The sequence below is a fragment of the Mastigoproctus giganteus genome, chromosome 9 (assembly GCF_048544385.1).
Source record: "Mastigoproctus giganteus isolate SK-2022 chromosome 9, ASM4854438v1, whole genome shotgun sequence".
Taxonomy (NCBI): domain Eukaryota; kingdom Metazoa; phylum Arthropoda; class Arachnida; order Uropygi; family Thelyphonidae; genus Mastigoproctus; species Mastigoproctus giganteus.
Window position 1 is genome coordinate 194,878,854 of NC_143583.1, and position 22,356 is coordinate 194,901,209.

A 22,356-nucleotide genomic window follows, 5' to 3' on the forward strand; every position below is an offset into this window, starting at 1 on the left:
TTTTCCTCCTCCTCTGCCCTATGCTCTGGTTCTAGGGCTGTCCTTGGAGCTGGAGTAGCTCTTCTCTTCACTCCTTCCTTTTCCTCTCCTAATCCCGTGCGGGATGAAAAACTTTTTTTTTCTTGCGTTCTACTCTGAACTCGCACTCTCCAGGCTAGGGCAGCCCCTCTTTCTTCAACCCCCCCCCTCTCATTCATTCTACCCTGGATTGGGACCTCCCTGGGCCAGGGAAGTCCTCCCCTCCTCTCTTACCCCTTCCCCTCTTTGTCTTTAGATAATTTTTCTATTTCCTCCCTGGGAAACTCGTTCCTCAGGGAGGAGCTGGAGAGGCCTGCCTTCCTGCGGCTAGGGACGAGTGCCTGAAAGCAGCCGTCCAGGTGATTGCTGCTCTCTGGTAGCCAAAATTCCAATACACAACACAATATGACAGGACATAGGTCATTTCTTGCAGAACTTATGCATACTGACAGTTTTTATTTTCTTTCCTGGCCTTTTCCTGTGCGGGTGGAAATTTTTTTTTCTACACTACACACACTGGCCTTAGTTTGATAGAGTATTTTGAGTGTATTTTGCAAATTTTTTCAGTCCTTGTGAATCCTAAACATAATTACTGTGGATAGATTATGTGGAAAAATAAACTGTTGACGATAAAAAAATATATATTTTGTATAGCTTTTCAAGTGGAAAATACCCATTTTAATTCGAAAGAAGAACACTATAATCAGAATAAAATTGAATTGTCTAGTTCCCAATATTCACAAATTACAGTTTTTTGAGAATATAACAATCATTGCAGATAAACTAGATAAGACTTCAAGCAAACAAACAGATTTAATTTTTCAGCTTTTCAAGAACAGGTGGAGCTTTGTCAAGCAAAACTTTAAGAATACAGATAATTTTATTTTTAGGTCTCAACAACAACACAAGGAATTTTTATTCTTAAGGGAAAAAAAAAGGTTTTCATCCCTCAAGGTTTTTCATCACACAAACAAAAAGGTGCCCCGTCTGCAACACAGACACGGGGCGACAGGTGGGCTGCGGCTCTCCTCACAGCATAAAGACTCCAAAATAAAACTTACCAGAATACGACCCTCCACATAGACCTTCCCAGAATACGACCCTGCAGACAGCCCTTCCCAATTAAGACCCAGATAATTAGGATTAAAATTATTCACAAAAATTCATTATGACGTCACAACCGATACATTCAAAGACAACATCTAACCCTTCAATAGTGGAAGTACCCATTAGCTGCGAGGAATCGTCGAAGTCTGCTGGACATCAACACGCCCTGAATACTGAAAAGCATTCGGTTCAAAAGATATCGCAATACTACTTAGTAAACTGAACGGCTAACTTTAAACAACATAAAACTATAGTTTTTTTATGTGTTCTCTATTTTTAAAATTATAATCTTAGTAATTAATTGATAAGGAGGTAACTACATTTACTTTTCACTTATATTAATCAGAGAAAATGAAAAAAAGAAAAAAAAACATTTAATTTACGAAAAAAATTCTAAGGCACTCTAAATGTAATGCACTTCGTACATAACTTGTTATCGCTTAGGATGTCGCTCGCAGTTAATAAGAGCATTTAAAACTGTTTTTAAACCTATTTTTTTTACTATGTGCTTGTATTAAGTAAAATTTCAAATAATTTAATTGGAATTTTCAAACAAAGAAACAAAAGAAATCGATTTTCACATTTTTTTATATCAGGTATAAATTACTTCAGTTATTGTTATCGATTATGATTATTAAAAAAACACGATGCACGCTTTCTCCCCTCCCCCCATGATCACTTAAAGAAAAAAACTGTGAAATAAAATAATAAATTTTCTGTTTATACTCTGTGAATTAAAGGAGTTCACAAAATTGAATACATATAAGAAAAGCACCGTATTTAGAAGTTACGTCGGAGCCAGCTGTGTGTGTTCCTATCACGCTGATGAAACTGTCCAGGAAAGTTGTTTTATCAAAATTGTTTGCAGATATCGAAATATCAGCAAAGCCGACGCGAGGTCCAGTGAAACTTTTTTTAGTGGGCCCCTACCTATCTTTACTTTTTTTCGTTTACCAATTGACCTTCCATTATATATGAAGCATATAGTATTAGTTATATATTACTGTAAAAGCCTGAAATACGGTAAATCGTAGGATTTACTAGTTTTACTTGTTAAAAGTCCGAAAAATCCATCATTTAATTTATTAGCCGGTCCGAATATTGTCAGTATGTTAGCGATTGCGGGGATATATATATATATATATATATAATTTCCTGCTTTCCCTTTAAACACCTTTTAAACACCAGAAACACTTTTCAAGCAAGAAAGCAGGAAATTATCATTGATCCCTTTTTTGCACCATCCGATCATCTGTTTTCCGATTTTTAAAACAAGGACATGGGGAAGATATATCCGCTGTCCCGCACAGAGTAACATAATCGCTATATATTCACTGTATTCCGAATCAAGAGAATAAAGTATCCAGTCATTACTGTTTATGCTTTGTTTCTACAATAGAATTTGTGAAGAAAACTACTTATTTTGAAGTATTGGTTTTTTTGACAAATCATATCCGCCATCCTTTTGCTAAAACGAACTTGCAAATGTAAATATTTACCATATCAGTTTTTTAAAAGTCAGAAATAAGTGAAAAGTGTTGATATTTCGCGCTTTTACCGTAGGTAAATCGTAGGAATCATCGGATTTTGGAATTTTACAGTAGCATATATATTACCTCTGTTAACTGCGTATAACTTCACTTTGTATTCGAAATGACCAGAGATAACCAACGAATTTTGAGGTAACTTTTTTTTCAACTGAGATTCGCTTCCCCCATGTCAGGAAGACTGTTAGGGGAAGGTAGAAGTGTGGCTCACGATAAATAATTAACACCTGGCGTGTAAAATTTTCAAAGAATGGAGTTGCCACGGATCTCTCACGCCTTAATCTTTGTCCAAGGTTATCCATTACATGAATTGCATTAGTGTTGACCATTCTCGTACAGCACGTGTCTATTATTTTAGAATCCCACCTCTTTTCTCGTGCTTATCAGAACATCATGCAGCGGAATGTGATGTAGTTAGGAAAGGGACTGTGATTTTGAAATATTTCCTTTACTCGAGAATGAAATTAGTGAAGAAATTGGAGAATGGAAATTTTTACATGATTCACTGCGTCTCACTTCCTAAATACTGTTGAAGGACTCACGAGTCACCAGTTACATACCGATGTTGCATCTGTTTCCTACAGGAGTAATTTACTTGAAGGCCAAAGTCATTTGAACCACTCGAGGCCCACAAAAATGAAAAATCGGCGCATCGTGGCCTCCGCTTATATCATCATAGGTGTTGCACAGTTGTAAGGATCAGAATCATTTAGGCTGTTCTGAATCTGGACATTCATCAACGTATACAGCTTGATCGATACAAATTGGTTTTGCTCATACTGTTAAAATTTTGGTGAACTGACATGTTGGTGATATGTGGCCAGAACCTTCTAATGGTATCCTCGTAATTTATTCTTCCATATTGTGCCACTTGCTAAAATCGGTTATCACACAACAGAAACAAATATTTGGATATTAACTTAAGAAACTAGTAGAATACATAGTATAACAGTTCGTGTTTGGGGATTTGAAAATATAACTCTGTAGTAATCTGCGTATTAGAATCTACACTACGCCACAAAAAATACGTCACTCGTATTAATTGATTCTAGCGTGTTGTTGTCTTAGCAATGAAGTATTGAAACCCCCTTGCCATATAGTTGTCCAGGGAGTGTAAATAGTAGCTTTTCTTTTTTTTTCACTTTTTACGTATGACGCTATATTTATTAGAGAGTGGAGGCAATTATACGCCATTTCTACATAAGTAGCTAGTATCAGTTATATGACTGGCCACTTTTGCTGAATTTTAATAACAGTAAAACTGCTACGAAGATTGTTTTTCTCTTATGGGAAATGAGTTAGTGATTGCAATCATTTGGAAATTTTGTTTCAGTTATACAAGTTTTAGTTTGTCGTAAACAGTAAAGGAAAAAGAGAAAGGCAGAAGGACTTATCTAGCCATTTTCATATGATATCATTTACAATGACCTATAAAATAAGGCAACTCTCAAATTAAAGATACTGTAATACTAATAACTCCATGAGCGAGGAAAGCAACGGTAACTATATTAGTCATACTAATGACTTTAGTATAATTACCAGAGTCATACTAATGTGATACTGCCATCATATTTAAATGAGCGATTAAATGCTATGTAAATATAAATAATAACTACATATTCTATTATATAAATGAACTTTATCATAAATTAGTGTTTTCCACTGTAGCTGACAAGGCCGGCCAGGAGCTTTAGAAATTAAAGATTTTGTGCAAAACATGGGGATGTTTTAATTAAGAATAAAAATAATATAAAATAAAATTGACGTTAATGAAAACAGATAAGCGCATATGCATGTAATGAGTTTATATATAAATTTTTTATTTATATTCCAGAATGGCTACATAAGACACGATAATGATACTCGTTATCGTGTAAACTCCTCTTATCTTATCTAGCTTCCCTACAGAACATCACCGTATTTTGCGGTATCACGTGAATTCGAACACGCGGCATAGTAAACGTGTAGTTTTACTCAGACCACTCGGCTACGATCGTCTCCACCGAATGCTAAGATAAGATAATTATCAGTTCAGTTTTTCTTTTTGCCGTATGGAGTATACAGTTTTGAACAAGTCGGATTCAGTGACATCTGCGGCACTTGTAAGAAGGCATAGCAGTCGAAGTAGTTAGGGCAAGGTTTCGAATCACATTAAGGTCTGTAACAGGTGCCATGGGAGATCAGAGATCTTAGAGTTAACAATTGTCATCCAAACGCAAAAAAGGTGTACAGGAAAGTGAAGATGAGTATTGAAGAAGAATGGAGATTCAATTCAGTAGGTTTTGGAAGAAATTTTATACAAGTCTTTTTCAAGGTTTTGCCATAGATAGGTAATTGAGAGCAATTGTCCAGAAAACGGTCAAAGAGTCATAGGCCATGTCTAATTAAGTGAAGCTTTGATTCTGCCTGAAAGTAGGGGCGAGTGTGCCATTTGCAGATATCCTAGAAATTTGGGGGGGGGGTATAGCCATCCTGACGGTAATTGTAATTCTAAAATTGAAATCATCATGCATTTTGTGAGTATCTTAAATTTTGTGAGTTAATAGATAACATTTTATGTAAATAAGGCGTAAATAAAAATAGTTCTTAAAATGAAAAGATCTTCATTCCTCCCCTGCCCTTAATCTGATTCAGACACAATTATTAGCATTAGCATTAGTAGAGGCATTGGATGCAAGAAAGCAAGCTTATGCAGCATCAGCGAAAAAAAAATAATAATAATAAATAAATAAAAAAATAATTAATTAAATAAATAAAAAAAAAAAATAAATAAAAAATAACCACTTCCACTTCACCCCTCTGTTCGTTCGAAATACCTGTCTAGCTGAGCCTTAAACTTATTTAGGCTATCAACTTCCACGACAAGGCATGGAAGTCTATTCCACCAACCAACCACCCGCTGGCTAAAGGCAAATTTCCTCACGTCTATCCTACATCTGTCTTTTCTCAATTTGAATTTATGCCCTCTCAGGTGATTATTCTGAGCAAGAGGAAGAATCCCATCAGCATTGAGCATGCTCAAACCATTCAAGGCTTTATACACCTCTATCAGATCACCTCGCCGGTGCCTAGTCTCCAGACACTGTAATTTGCAAAACTTAAGCCTTTCTTCGTAAGAGCACAATTGAGAGCAATTGTCCAGAAAACGGTCAAAGAGTCATAGGCCATGTCTAATTAAGTGAAGCTTTGATTCTGCCTGAAAGTAGGGGCGATTATTCACTAATCTTGTTGCCCTTCTCTGTACTCGTTCCAGCATCTCTACATCCTTCTTGAAATGAGGCCTCCAGACCTGTATACAGTACTCTAGGTGTGGCCTGACCATTGCCTTATACAAGGGAATAATCACCTCCTTATCCCTGCTAGAAAAATTCCTATATATCATCGACAATACACCATGAGCTACTCTTGCAGCCCGTCTGCACTGCTCAGAAAACTTCATATCTGCCTGCACAACCATCCCCAGGTCCCTTTCATTCTCTACCACTGTCAGTGTAGTACCACAGAGTTGATACGTTGCTCTGTGGTTGCTGTTTCCCATATGTTGTACTTTACATTTGTCAATGTTAAACTTCCTGATATCCTGATAGGACCATATCTAGACATACAATATATGAAATCCTACTTTCTCTGGCTTAAGATCTAGATGCAAGGAGATTTCTTCCCTTTTTTAATTTATCTCTTAATTTCTAAATTAATTACTTGCTTTGTATTTTTTTAATTGTACCTTCTGGCACTTTTATTAACTTTTTTTTTTTGGCTACTGTTGTTCGAGCAGTGATGCGAAAATATTGATGAGTATTTCTTCTACATGGTTCCAGTGCAACTAAGGAAAACGCAATAATAGATTTAATAATAATACTGCAGAAAAAAAAAATTCAGTTTAATTCTCTGGTAGTTTTTAAACAGTCGGACTTTGAGAATGCCAAGACGACCATTTGATCTCAAGGTCAAAAGTGCCCTCAAATAGTTTTTAAACTAGATTTTTTTCCCTCAATGATTAGTACATTTTCAAGAAAAAGGCTAAAAAGCATTTGTCAAATAAAAAATACATTAAAATTGTATAAAATTTTTTGTGTCCTGTTTTGTTTTCGTGTTTCTTAATTTTTTATATTATAGCTAGTATCCTCAAAAACTGGAAGTGACCGGACCTCTCTGGACCTGTAAGAGGATCTTTTTTGAATAATTCAATTTGGATATGGTATAAGTCATTCTGTGGACACTTCAAGGAGGATGCAGGTATGTTCAAGTTCTTTATCATACTTTAATAATCGTGAAATATTTGGGAATTTTAATCTGTACTTTAATTTCGACTTGTTAATTTAAAACCCTATTTTCAGCTTTACTATAAAAGTTTTGTTTAACTTAAAAATCCCAATTTCAATTTCACTAAAAAAGAATTTTTTATACCACTTTGAAAACAAATCCCTGGTATACTGTTTAGCAGGGTCAGGTTTAATAGAACTACCTTTAATGGAAGTTGGTTTCCCACATGACCCCGTTGCTTGTTGGAGATTTGCATCTGGATGATATATTACGGACGTGTTCAACAGACAACTCTCATCTGCAGAACAGAGCAGAGCATTGTATGCACTGACATACTTCACAGTACTCCAGGATTGATGTTATTGACTTAGTTTTAAACGTTTATGTTGAAAACAAGTTCTAGCATAAAGGTTACCAACAGAAGGCCGCCGTAAATCAATATTTATTGACTGCATGAATGTGTCAGTAGTGTAGATTTATTCCCCATTTTGTTCGTCATAATTCATATCCTTTAATACTTGCCTCCCTGCCACATTTATGTGCTGCTATCTGTTTGCGCCATAATTTTCTTCCGGTGTTTAATGAATAGTGTAATTTTTTACTAGAAGAAAAATCTGTGGGAAAAACGAATTTTTTTTTTTTTTAAATTCGAAATGCAATGCGAAAGAACTGATATGCACAAATGCGGGAAGTTGAAATAAAAAGAATTTATCACCATAAATGCAAATATTCCCCAGTTCGCTAATTTCATTGAGTGTGTTGCTATGGAGAAAAATTCACAAATTGCTAATCGTCTCCCTAAAATTTACCCCCTTAGGGTAGTAATGTGCATTTTTGTTTCTTTGTTATAGCTTCTTTTGTGTACGAGTTTACTGACAAAAGCCTGTTTGTTCTTTGACCTTACCCTTCAGTGACTCACACACAGGTGTTTGAAAACTTTCAAATGAGATTATAATAAGATAAAAAAAAAAAAAAAAACATAAAAATTGGGATACGTCGACAGGTGGTTTGAGATGTGTCTACGTAGAAATGACATGTGTACTCCGCCTCCACAGAAATCACTACCTACATTTAAACCTGATGTCATTATGGCCCACTGACCACTTTTTGCTACTCATAGCAAGCACGTCAGCGGTCATTACACCAGGAGAGAAGGTGTTTTCTGGGGGATCATTGAACTTGTCTTCACTAACAACTGATACTGTGTCTGCTCCTTCTCTACTTAAGATTTAGTAGTAACACGACTGTCATTAGGATGGCTTAAGGCAGTCATTTGTGGGAGATATCGCAGTAGATGGCCTTATCTGACAGAACAGTCAAAATATTTTACATATATTTTCAACGATGCACATCAAGGAGTTTGTGGAAAACTCTAACTCAGAAGAAACTGTCTTTCATGGATCAGTTGTTGAAATGGAAAATGGCAGGTAGCGCTGTGCACTACCCGAAATTGAACGCCAGATTTTAGAATTTAAAGCAGAAAATATGTAATAAAAAATAAAAATAACACTTCACAAAACATTTAAAAAAATGTGTAATCGCCGAAATAATCTTAAACAATTTCATTGCACACGGTATTATGAATCGCATATACTGTCACTCCATTGAATGATGTTACTTTTTTTTCTTTTCTTTTTTGTAATTTCTTAAGCGCACTCGCGATTGGCGTAGTGATATGACCGACTAGTCTTCCTCGTGAAAAAAAAAAAAAAAAGGCTGGGTTCGAATCTCATCGAGAAGAGAAGAATGTTATGCTTTTTATTTTTATTATTTTTTTTTGTTCTCCTCCCTCCACTGTGTGGTTGAGTTAGTAGGCCAAGAGCAACAAGTGCATATTTTTTTTCCGTCAGAAAATCGGCCATTTCATCCGCAGAAAACGGATGAATCGACTATAGAATGTATGCAGTTTACTAACACATATGTTGACACCTCGTACTATTTCAGCGTTTATTCAAACAACTCGGCCCAGCCGTTACATTTAAGCTGAGATTGGTGAATAAAGCCAGTTTTTGCTAACTATAAATTAATGTCATGTGGCGACCATTATTCCTGAAGGATAATTTTCTTCAAAAATGCCGTTTTTTTCCCCTTTATTTTTCTTTTTACCTGTCTTAATAACTAAGAAATGAATTATCCGTCAAAAATTCGGAGAAAGAAATGCGCACTTTCATTATTTAGTTTCATCTGGGCTCGGAATGGATGCCGGAGCACCGTTCGGTTCATCATCGTTTATCATTATATTGCCTATGCGTATGATGAACTGAACGGTTCATCATGCGCATATATTATCTGCACATATCCTGACCAGGGTTTCGTTTCGATAGACTCCTTAAAAAAAACAAAAAAAAAAACCGTATTTTCTTGCGTGTAAGCCGACCGGGCTAGCCGAGTGGGTAAAGTACCTGCCCGGCAACCCAAAGGTCGCGGGTTCGATTCCCGCCTCGGGCTTGGATCAAAGTACTGCAAAAACCTTGGGAGGTGCAATATGGCCACAGAAGCCGATGCGCCAACAACTACCAAATCAAAAAAAAAAAAAAAAAAAAATCTTGCGTGTACTTAATCTTTGTTGGCCTCATGGATTCTTATAAATACAAAAACTAGTTATTGTCATGAGGTCACGAAATAAGCCTACACAGCAGCGATATTACATTTGTTTACTGCAGTAGAAATTTTGTACAATATATAGAATACTACGAGGGGTTTCTGAAAAGTAAGGTAACACATTTTTTTTCTTAATAATGGTGAAAGGGAATGAGATGAAACGGGTGGTCAGACAGACAGACCCGTTAATAACATTCAAAATGACCGCCAGTGCAGTGTTGCAGTATGTCGCCTCACAGCAAATTCCAGTTGCAAAATGGCGGCAACCGTGGGAGTGTGGTCCTAAACAAGTGTTCGTGAAGTTATTCTCTTTTTGCAAGCAAAAGGGTCTTCAAGTGACATTCACCGTGAACCGATTGCTGTGTATGGCGATATATATACAGGGTGTCTCAAAAATACACGGCATAACTTCAGGAATGAGTTCCTCATATGTATACAATAAAAATATTTTATATCAACATAGTTCCGGAAATGCTTGGTTCCCGACTTATTAACCGGAATGTCTTATCTCCCGCAGGTAATTTCCTTCATCACAAGGTACTGACAGAATCTGGTGGTTTTCCGGTCCGACCATGTACTCAAATCAGGAGCAAGCGGATATGCACTTTATGTACGGTTTGGCGGCCGGCAATGCTCTGGAGGCTCGTCGTTTGTACCACGAAAGGTTCCCAGAACGAAGATGTCCAGACAGGAAAACGTTTGAATTTATCCATAGCCGCCTTTGTGAACACGGGACCTTTACACCTCGTGCTGCCGACAGAGGACAACCAAGATCTACGATTCCTGGAGTACAGGAGGAGATTTTGGATGTTGTGCATGTCACTCCTGGAATCAGCACACGCAGAATAGCAATGCAACTGGATGTTCAACGTTCGACTATTTGGAGAGTGTTGCGAGAACACCAACTGTATCCTTACCATCTGCAACGGGTACAGGCCTTGTCACCAGCAGATTACCCTGCGCGGGTAATGTTCTGCCAGTGGTTTTTGCAGCAGTGTGGTACAACTCACTTTCCTGCCTTAGCAATATTCACTGATGAAGCACAGTTCACACGAAACGGAATCCAAAACTTTCACAATCAGCATGTATGGGCTGAGGGAAACCCACATGCAATTCTTCCATCACATCACCAACAGCGGTTCAGCCTCAACATCCATGAAACGTCGATGTGAGGCCTGTATTCAGGCAGAAGGCGGACATGTTGAACAATTACTATAAGGTGATGTGAACAGTTAAGTGTCATAGACAGACCTTCAAAACTCGGAAACCAAGCATTTCCAGAACTATGTTGATATAAACTATTTTTATTGTCTACATATGAGGAACTCATTCCTGAAGTTATGCCGTGTATTTTTGAGACACCCTGTATATATAGAAATAGATACATATTTTCATCAAATCAGCTGCCGTAGCCGAGTGGTCAGGCTTGCTGGTGCATAAGTACACGTGCCTTGAGTGACCGGGGTTCAAGCCCGTGACTGCTAAATACGGTGCTATTTCTTGTATTCCGTCTATCTTGTGAATAGACTCCTCTGACCGTTTGATCGTCCCGGATTTTAAATAGAAAATTTATTTAAATTTAAATTCGTGGTAAGGGTCACAATACCAGTTTGCCCCGATGGTATATGGCCCTCAACAAGTATTTGCACCCTAGATCTCTTATTTCGTAGGACTAGACACGACACTAAGCCAACGTATGTTGTTATTTGGTTTTTAGGAGCATTAGCAACTAAGGCCATATTGCTCCAGGGATATGCGGTGGTTATTCCCTGACTTTTCGGCATCCTCCGTATTTGGTGGTCACTGGCTCGAACCCCGGTCTAATCAAGAAGCGTGTGCTACTCACTGCTGCTCCTGCCCACCTGGCTACGAAAGCGCCACCAACGTATGAAGAGACTGATTTTCTGTGCACTCGGAAATTTTGAGTTGACCCTTAGAGTTTACTTTAAATCAGTTCTTTATATTGAAAGCAATTGATTTGAATAATATGAAATCTGAAAAGCGGTGTTTTTCTCGATCGACCGTCTTGTTGAACGATTGTTGAAATCTCTAGTTAACTACAACCCGGAAGTATTAATGGAAACAATGATAATCGTTTCTGCACAAATGACGGCGAAGCTTTCTACTCATAGCTAGATGAAGACGGTTAGGGAAGTTAGTGCATTGTGCATTTTCCTGTCATCTGCGCTCTCTCAGGCATTCCAATCTTCCTCCCTCAATTTCACTTTCAAATTTAAGCTGTTGTATTCTAGTCTTTTGTTGGTTTTCGAGTCATGCTAGACTGATGGCTTCCAGTATGCAGCGTGGCTCTCTGCTGGATACTATTGAACATTTAAATGCTCTTGCCTAAGCTTCTCAAATTGTTGCTGTCGGAATGTGTGAACTCGATGCAAGACAACTTTTTTGCTTTTCACGGTCGGTCATGCACTGTTGGGTGACAGGCTTTTTCTTTTCTATACAAAATTGCTTTCAATCCCGCAGCGCATGTAATTACACTGGGACCGATTCAGAGCTCTTTTTCGGTTGGTGGTTTGAATATATTACCAGATTCAAGAATATAACATCTTTATTTTCTCTAGAAAGATAAAAGTATTTCAAAAAGAAAAAATTTAAAAAAAAAGACTACTGCACTTTTCACTTCACTGCGCCGATCTCATTCCACATAAAGTTGTATGATGTTTGGTTCAACTCTGGCAAGTTTTATTTCCATTCTGTGTTTCAGAAATTCTTGTGATTTCGAACTTATTCTTTACTTGAATTTTTATCATTATTATAATTTTTTTTTTGGTTTATAGTGTCTAGGTTTTTCCCTATCCCCCAATCGCTTATTACAATATTTTCAGCCTCTGCTGCCATTTATTAGTCTCCATGCCTTACTGATTTCTTTGGGAGTTTGTTTCACGTTTATTCTAAAAAAGGCATATTGAAATTGAATTTTTATAGAGCATATTAATTGAAGATTAGTGGAACCTTGCAGTTGTATTTTTCACAAACGATTATTATATAATTTCATGTTATCGGAGTCTAAATCTGAATCGAGATGGCTACTGCGGACTGATTGTCCAGGTTAGGTTTTGAGGGGTACCTTAATACTTTGAGAAATCGGATTTGAATCCGATTTCTCACGTTTTAGTGTAATGAAATATTTACAATAAATGAGTTGCAGAGAACAGTTTTCTATACTTCGAAAATTATTCAATATCTTTGTTCAGTTGTGCAGACATACTGAACAAGTTTCAAACTGCAGATTTTTTTCCCCCTATGTCTCACTGGTCGATGGTCACTTCAGAATGTTTCATATTCTGTATGGAGGCAGCTTAGACTAGGACACACAGACTCATTCAAGAAGAGCATGGTTGTAGCCCAGTGGTTAGCGAATTATTATAGATTTATGCAGCGCCTTGCAAATATACTTTGAGGGCCCGGATGCAAAAGGGGTTTAAAGAGCCTCATTTATTTATGTTGAGGCTTTGATGGCTCCCTCGATTGGGGACCCTAGATCAGGGGTCCTGGTGCGGCGCATTCAATGCACCCCCATTTGCACTGCCCTGGATTTATGTTTCAGCCCACATGATATCCCTTGAGGTTGTCACAGACATTCTTTCAGATATGCCAGACAAGCCGTACTTGCTACCTGGGAATCTAAAACGCCGATGGAACTTGAATGTCACCTGATATTAGTATTAGTATTAGTAACGGCCGTATGGTGCAAGAAAGCCTATGGCTTATGCTGCACCAGCCAAAAAAAAAAAAAAAAATCCGAACAAAACAATGATAAAAACAAAAATTAAATAAATAAATAATAATAATTAATAAATAAATAAAAATAATAAAATGAAATTAAAAATTAAATAAAAAGGAAATTAATCCTATCATCCTATGCGCTTCCCTTACCCGAAAGTACTATCCAGATGACCTTTGAATTTCCCCAAACTGTCGGCCTCTACCACCCATGAAGGCAACTTATTCCAGTAATTTATAACTCGCTGGCTAAAATAAAACTTCCTGCAGTCCAATCTAAACATTTCCCCGCGTAACTTGAATTTATGTCCCCTAGTTCTAGCATCATTTATAATCTTGAAAATTTTGTCCTCATTCATTTTACTGATGCCTCTCAGAGCCTTAAACACCTCAATCAAATCTCCTCTAAGGTGTCTAGTTTCCAAACTCTGCAACCCACATATTCGAAGTCTTTCTTCATAAGGACGCCCTTTTGCCGATCTCACCAGGCCAGTTACCCTTCTTTGCACCCTTTCAAGAAGCTCGATGTCTTTCTTTAGGTGCGGTCTCCATACTTGAACACAGTATTCCAAGTGTGGTCTAACATAGGCCTTATATAATGGGATTATCACGTCCCTATCTCTACTTGCAAAAGTTCGATAGATCATCGATAGGACACCATGGGCCTTCCTTGCAACCTGTTTACAATGCTCAGAGAATTTCATGTCTGACCGTATCGTAACACCCAAGTCCCTTTCCTCCAGTACTGGGTTTAGTTGAACTCCACCAAGTGAATAAGTTATTTTGGGATTACTGTTTCCCAGGTGTAATACCTTACACTTTGTTGGATTAAAGCACAGCTGCCATTTTTCTGACCATTCTTGAAGTCTATCGAGGTCTCTCTGAAGAAGCTCAGCTTGACAGTGATCATTAACTACTCTACCAATTTTAACATCATCTGCAAATTTAGACATCACGCCCTCTATCCCTTCAACAATGTCGTTTATGAAAATTAAAAACAACAGTGGTCCTAATACTGATCCTTGGGGAACCCCACTTCTTACATCAACCCAATCTGAGGAATAGCCATTTATCACAACCCTCTGCCTCCTGCCCTGAAGCCATCCTTCTATCCATCTAAGGATTTTTCCAGTGATTCCAACCTGTTCCAGCTTATAAAGCAACCGCTCATGTGGGACTGAGTCAAAAGCTTTGCTGAAATCTAAATAAACAATGTCGAAATTATTCCCTAAATCCAGCTCGTGAGTGACCCTTTCGAAATAGCGAACCAGATTTGTTAAACATGATTTTCCCTTTACAAAACCATGCTGAGTATCCTTGAGAATTTCAATTCGATCCAAATGATCCTGAATTCCACCCTTGATCAATGCCTCCATGATTTTCCCTACTACTGAAGTCAGACTGACAGGTCGATAATTTCCCACTTCACTTTTAGAGCCACCCTTATGTATGGGAGATACATTTGCACTTTTTCCAATCCAAGGGAATCTCCCCAGAGTCTAGTGATGCTCGCATAACCAGCCTCAGTGGTTCAATGCACTCGCTTGCCGCCTCTCTCAAGATTATAGGGTATATTCCATCAACTCCAGGAGCCTTACTAGTCTGTAGGCTTGAAAGTTCTTTCATTAAATAATCTTGCGAAATTTCAATATCATTAATTACATATTTTTTAACTTCGCTCCCACAATTTCCCATTGCCACAAAAGGCTTTTCATTTGTAAATATCGATGCAAAATAACTGTTGAGTTCATCTGCAACGGCAGCTGGTGTATTTATTACTATCCCCTTTCCCTTACGTAAAGGTCCGATCTGGTTTGTCCTGCTCTTCTTGGCATTTATATATGTGAAGAATTCTTTATCCCCCCTCTTTGCTCTGTTTGCTAGTGATTTCTCATAAACTGCCTTTGCCTGTCGAACCTTTTCTGTGGCTCTATTACACATCACCTTGTAGCTGTTATAGGCTTCAGTACTTTTTATTGCTCTGTAACGTTTCCATGCCACCTTTTTCTGCTCAAGTAATGTGGCAACTTCACTATTCATCCAACTTGGAACCCTTCTCGTGGAGTATTTTTTTAATGGTATATACGCATTCAAGGCATCTGTGATTAATGTTTTAAAAGCGTACCACAGTTCAATTGTATTCATTCTCTGCGCGATATCTACCCAGTTAATAGAGGCCATGTAGTACCTTAAGGCATCGTAATTTCCTTTTCTGAAATTAAAACCCATTCCTTTGCCTTTTACTTCTGCTACCTCTCTCGTCATCATCCACCGTAGAACTCCGTGATCACTTCCTGCTACTAGTTCCTCTACTGTCAGCCCTGTTATGTCATCTGATTCATGTGTGATGATGAGGTCTAGGATATTCTTTTCTCTAGTACTTTCCCTGACATGTTGATACAAATAACAGTCATCTAGTTGATTTAAAAATTTTGTTCCCCATGTCGAGTTTCCTTCCCATTTACTCCAATCAATTAGAGGCAAATTGAAATCACCCATAATAAGGCATTGACGCTTACTTGCCCATTCCATTTGCATGTAGAGGCTTTTGTCTCTACATGCAAATGGAATATTCGGGTGACATTCAAGTCAAGTGGACCCAATTTCACCGAAGTCCGGAAGGTTTGTGACAGCCTAATCCTCTGCTTGCACCTTCACGATGGTGGGACTGTTAGTAATCCTGGATATATCCTCCATGCACAAGCACACTGTAGGTGACCACCCAGATGCAAAACAACGTAAGCAGGGGTCGAGGTGCGGCGCCCACACCACATGGAGGAATGCCGCCCCTCTGTGTTACCCGGCAATACTAGGTGGTAGATGACCCTCGTCAACCGGTGCAATACCACCACTTTGCTTATCGGAAGCTTGCAGTGGTAGAACCCATGTTAGTCTCCAGAGCTAAGTTCTGCTCACCCCTTCCCCATCTCTTCCATCATGCAGTATGACTGATGATTTTTGAGGTTTTGATGAACATCATGGCGAGATCCAATCTTCCTTACATTTCGAGGGACCAGCTCTAAAACGGTGTTCGCAGGCCGGCTGCTAGTTAGTACACTGGACCGAACCTATTGGTAACTCTTTAGGAATCTTTCGGATCAGCTAGTGTATAATCTTGCTACCTCTACTCTGCCAGATAGTGACTGGAGAAAGTCCGAGTAGTGTGTATGCGGGGAGGCATTGTCGAGGCCACGTTATGTCAAGGATCTGGGTATATTCTTACCATGTGTACGCCATATCCAAAAATTTCATTACTTCATACAGCATGTCCCCCCACTTTTTCTTACTATTGAATACACCATGAATTGTCAAACTAATAGAGTAAGCTTATCTGCGAAAAGATCTAAACCTCCCAAACACTTCTAGTTCATTTCAGAAATGTGTACTCAATTCTAATCTCAACGACGTCCATTTCCACTTGCAGTCTGCCAAACCCCATGTACTTTTTCTGACAGAATCTCAGTTATCGGTTGATTCAACTACTGCACATCTCAGTTGCCCAAATTATTCGCTGTATGAGTCCTTTCGCCTCAAAGATGGTACTTGTGCATATGTCCGATCCGATATTCCCTGTCAGAGACTTGGTAATTTGGAATCTCCTTTTTTCGATCTTCTCTGGCTTAAAATCTCTCTACTTCATTGTTTCAAATTCATCTGTTGTCTCTACCTTTCTCCTAACTCCACTAATCACTTGGAGCTCTTTCACTTCCTCTCTTTGCAACTTGACTTTCTCCAGTCCAACTTTCCTAACAGTGAGGTAATTTTCCTTGGTGATTTTAATGTTCACAACTCCAGCTGGCTTCCGTTTTCTAGTCACACCGACCCAGCTGGTCGAGATGCTGAGGCTTTTGCAATTACTAATGACCTTGCACAGATTGTTCATTTGCCTACAAGGATACCGGAGAGTCCTAACCATACAGCCAACACTCTTGATCTTTTTTAGTACACGGTCGAAGTGAGTGCTCCTTTAGGCACCTCAGATCACAACTTCGTGATTGTCTCGTCTCCAATGGAGCCTTTATCTCATGGCTATTCCTAACCTCGTATTGTTTGGCATTACAAGAATGCAAAACGGGATAACCTGCGAGATTTCCTTTCTTCTTTTCAGTGGTCGGATTACTGTTTCAAAACTTCTGGTGTCAACGTTTGTTCAGATCATGTCAGTGAAATTATTCTTGTAGGAAATTTTTTTTTTTTTCTCTCTCCTCTGGAGTGGGCCCCCAGAGGAATCTGGCCCATCTTTTGCCAACATCAGGTGGGTCAGAGTCTCGAATTGAGACAGTGCGAGCTCCATTGAGACTGGCCCACCTTCCCGTGGTGTGGACGAGTACCCAGAATCATCTGTCCAGGTGACTGATGATTCTGGGTAGCCAAGCGGTCAGACACAACAACAGAACACACACATAATACACACAAACATACACTACTTATTTCTGGCCCTTCTACAGTGGTACTGTTCTTCACAGAGATACGAGGCGGAGATGAACTGACGTTCTAGGTGCCGCCCATTACAAAAACACATGTCCACATGTCCACATATTCTTGTAGGAATGGAATCCTTATCCCACACTCTACTTTAAAATCTCGTCCTTTATCTAAACCTTGGTTTTCCAATAAATGTGCTAAGGCTGTTCAAAAGAAGAACGTTGCATATCGTAATTGGTTTGTTTCCAATTCTTCAGTTTCATTTTCTGCCTATACCAAAGCTCTCAACAATTTTAAAGCAGTTATTAATCAGTCCAAACTAGATTTTGAACAGGCTAAAAGTAGAAAAATTGCTTCTTGCCCTAATGGTAGCCGAGCATTCTGGTCTCTAGCCAAAGCTATTGGCCGCAACATTTGCCCATCTCTGCTCCCACCTCTGTCCAAACCAGATGGTTCTGTTGTCACTTCATCCAAGGATAAAGCTGACCAGCTACCATCCCATTTTTTTTTTCAACTCATGTATTAATGATCTTGGCAAAACACTTCCCACCATTCCCAACACACTCCATTCAATGCCTCCTGTGGTCTTCCTTCAAAAGGATATCAGAAGGATTTATGACGAATCTTGATGCTAAGAAAGCTCCAGGTTCTGATGGTCTCAAAACCTGCGCTCCTGAACCTACTCCTATTCTTTTCCGCCTTTTTTCACTTTCTTATTCCAATGGTGTTTTTCCTTCTGCTTGGAAATTTGTTCATATCCAGCCAGTTCCTAAAAAGGGCGACAAATCCCTCTCATTCAATTATCGCCCCATTGCAATTACTTCTACTCTTTCTAAAGAAATGGAGAAATCAATAAAACGCCAACTCTTAAACTACCTAGAAACCTTCCGTCTGATCAACGATCGCCAGTATGGATTCCGTCAGTGTCGATCCACTGGTGATATTCTGGCTGATGTTACTCATTTATGGACAAATTCATTGGAAAAGTTCGGTGAAACACAAGCAGTTGCTCTTGACATTTCAAAGGCTTTCGATCGTGTTTGGCAAAAAGGTTTTCTAAACAAGCTTCCATCTTATGGTTTGCCAACTTTTTTTTTTGTAATTGGTTATCCAGGTTTCTCTCTGATCGCTCACTGAAGGTGATGGTAGATGGTTCTCTGTCTTCTAACTTCTCCACTAATGCTGGTGTCCACCAAGGTTCAGTTCTTTCCCCCAGCCTTTTCCTCTTGTCAATGGAAGAAATCAATTTGTTGTCCATAGGATTTGAAGTCAATAGGATTTCCAGTCAATAGAAGACGGTCATTAACATAGTTAATAACCTTCTTCCATTGACTGGAAATCCTATCCATAGTTTTGTCCACTTTCCATTTTGAGAAACCTTGTCCTGCTCAATTAGCTTCAACTTGTCGAATATCCGCTACCAATTCCTTAAATGCCGATCTCCAGTGGGGCAAAGACAACTTAGTTGATTTTAATTCTTCTAAAACTCAATCTTGTCTTATGTCTCGCAAAAAGGATTTTTATGCTCCTATGCTTATCTTTCGTGACACTCCGATTTCTAGGCAAAATGATATACTGTATCTCTTTTGGGGATTACCCTGACTTCTAATCTCTCTTGGCACAAGAACATTACAAATATTGCTTCCTCTGCATCTAAAAAACTTGGTTTTCTCTTTCGCGCTCAGCGTTACTTTTCTTTCAAACGGCTGTTCACTCTGTACAAATCGCAAATCCTCCCTACCATGGAATATTGTTCCCACATCTGGGGCGGTGTCCCCAAAACCTCTCTCGGGCTTCTAGATTTTATTCAGAAGACGGCAGTTAGGTTAATTAATGACTCTTCTCTAACAGAGTCTCTCAACTCTCTGTCTCATAGACGTACTGTTTCTGCTGCATGCCTTTTCTACAGATACTTCCATGGGAACTGGTCTTCTGAATTAGCTTCTATAATTTCCACTCTCTCTTTCAAAACAGTCCGAACACATGCCGCCACCAGCCAACATTCATTTACTGTCCAACTTCAAACTCACAGAACCAACTTTTCATCTTCCTCGTTTATTCATTCAACTGCCGTTTTCTGGAACAACCTTCCTTCATACGTATTTCTTGAAAATGACAGTCTACAGAAGTTCAAGTCTAATGTCAACAAATATTTTCTTTTGTCTTCTCAACCTCCAACCCAAGCACCGTACTAAGTACTATAGGTTCTAATACCTCTCGTGTTTGGGGTTTTCATAATAATAATAAAAAAAAAAAAAAATGATATCCCGAAAGATGGTAATATTCTTGTAGTTTCTATCTTGTACCCATCTGTGATCCAACGTGACCATCTCAAGGCGTAAAGAAAGTTTTCATTTTATTTACTAAATACATTTTATGAATTACTCTTTTAATATGGAAAACTTTCCCATGCCTTCGATATTATAGGATGATAGTTTGGCAATCTTACTGTATGATGTGAAGCTTGATTTACGGTCGCTATCAGTAATGTTAGCTACATTGTGAGTGGTTGTCAGTCAAAATCAATAGAAACATCATACAGCGTGATTAACAAGTTGTGGATCTATCACGCAAACCTCACGGGAAAGTACTCTGTATCGTTAAAAAATGTCATTTAATTAACTCTTGCTCAAAGAAGATTAATAATTTCATTGCTATGACATTGTAATTTTTTTAATTTCATTATTATAATTGCTTTTAAAAATACACGATGGGCTTATTAATAGGAGCCATGGTCCATTATAAATCATTAAAAACGGTTAACGACTATATATCGATCCCTTGGATTTTACAACTTTTTAATATTAATTAAGGCTTAAAATAGAAGTTATTGATGATGATCAAATTTTTTAAGTTAAGTTATTGATGATCAAATTTTTTGTTCTTTTATTATTTATGTACGTTATGAAAATTATCATGTGTCCATCATCCCGTAAATTGCAGTGACTTCTTAGGTGGGTTTATTGTTAATAAATGCAACAGCGTTAAGGCAGTTTAAGTTATGAAGCGTTCGAGTATTGTCTTTAATTGCGTTTATATTCTAAAGAAACTCATTACGTTTCTCTTGAAATATTTCAGTAAATGCATTTTGTTTATGACTGGTAGCAAGTGAGAAATCCACTCAGCCACGGAATGCCATCTTGACGAGGCCATATGATGCCGAGAATCTGTTTTTAATGAACAAATGAAGGCCATTCTGTTAACTTTTCACAACGGAAACTTCATGTGGCCTAGAAATATCCGGGAAGAGGGGATGGAATTGATGTTGAATATTCTTTACGGTATTAATATTAACTCTGAACCCAGTGCATAAATTAGTTGATGTGAAATTTTCGCATGAGAAGAGAAATCACTTTATGTACCCTTACTAATGAACATCGTAATTATATATATATCAATTAAATATAGTAAAAAGGAATAGCCATCCCGGTTTCCCACATTCGGATAGCTAGTTCTAAGGACGTCTATAATTGAAGTTCAGTAAGAGTGTTGCAGTCAAGGTTAACCACAGAAGTACAAAGTACCATTGACTTTTTGCTTTTTTTTAAAATTTGTTTTCGGGGAAAAAAAAAAAAAAAAAAACTGGTTTGCAGAACCTGTTAAAAACATGACATTCAATGTTGCATTGCAATTCTTGATATGGGCAGCAAACTGGACCTTTTTTCATTTTTTTGTAACGCAGGCCTTTCGACAAATTGATTAAAAGCCTACATTCCTTCCCCCACATCGCTTCTTGCGTGTCTAAAAATCTGCTAAAACTGTCGGGTTTTAGCAGAGTTTATTATTACTAGGGATGGGCATAATCGAACGATTAGTAACCTGTAAAAAAAAAAAAAATAAATAATTAATTAAAAAAATTGATGCCAACCCTCTTGTGGGCATAATATGTGAATCAGCGAAGTGCAAAATACGTTATCTTTCCTTTTTATACCATGGACTGAGCCCCGCAACGTTTCATGAACTTTAAGGTGAGTTCATATATGTATTCCCCTTGCGATATCATTAAAACTTTAATTGTGAAGTTTAAGTGATCTTGTGATTAAAGCTCAGAGCAATTTCCATTTCAGAAATGCATCTAATAAAATTACATTGGCTGTTGCTGGCTTCTCAGTGCTGTCGTTATAATAAATAAATAAATGCTCTTTATTGTACAACAAGAAAACTGATAAGGGCCTGTACACTACTGTTGTACAGGCCCTTAACAGCCAGTAGGCCAGGGGTTAACAGTGTCGTATGTAGTGTGAGCTTTTAGACACTTTATTAATACAGGCTGTTTCACTTCGTTAATTATTTGTCAATATTTAACCAATTAGGTAATTTACTTATGACCTTTTGGGCTTCAATTCACGAGCTAATAATGCCATTAGTGTGATCATGGGTTATGTCATCGTTGCAGTTATTATATTCCAAGGCCATTTTTTGGTCAGCGACCCGAATGTGCCTTCGAGCGTGCACGAAAACCCCTAAATGTATCCACGTGAGCTCCTAGGAAAACGAGGTTAAATTGGAATTTAATTTTTGAATTATTTGTTTGGATGCAACTGCAGGAAAAACCAATTAGAAGCAACGAACCAAGGGAGGAAAGGGGTAGAAGAACCGGAAATTTTAGAGGCACCCTGCAGCCAGAGTGAATGTGAACAAACTTCCTAGTTAA

General features: G+C 38.1%; 1 protein-coding gene across 1 annotated transcript in view; it reads right to left on the reverse strand.

The window, feature by feature from the left end:
- The window catches only part of LOC150080998 (uncharacterized), a 189,096-nt gene that overhangs the window by 32,852 nt on the left and 133,888 nt on the right, over positions 1 to 22,356 (reverse strand). The gene's annotated exons all lie outside the window — the stretch shown is intronic.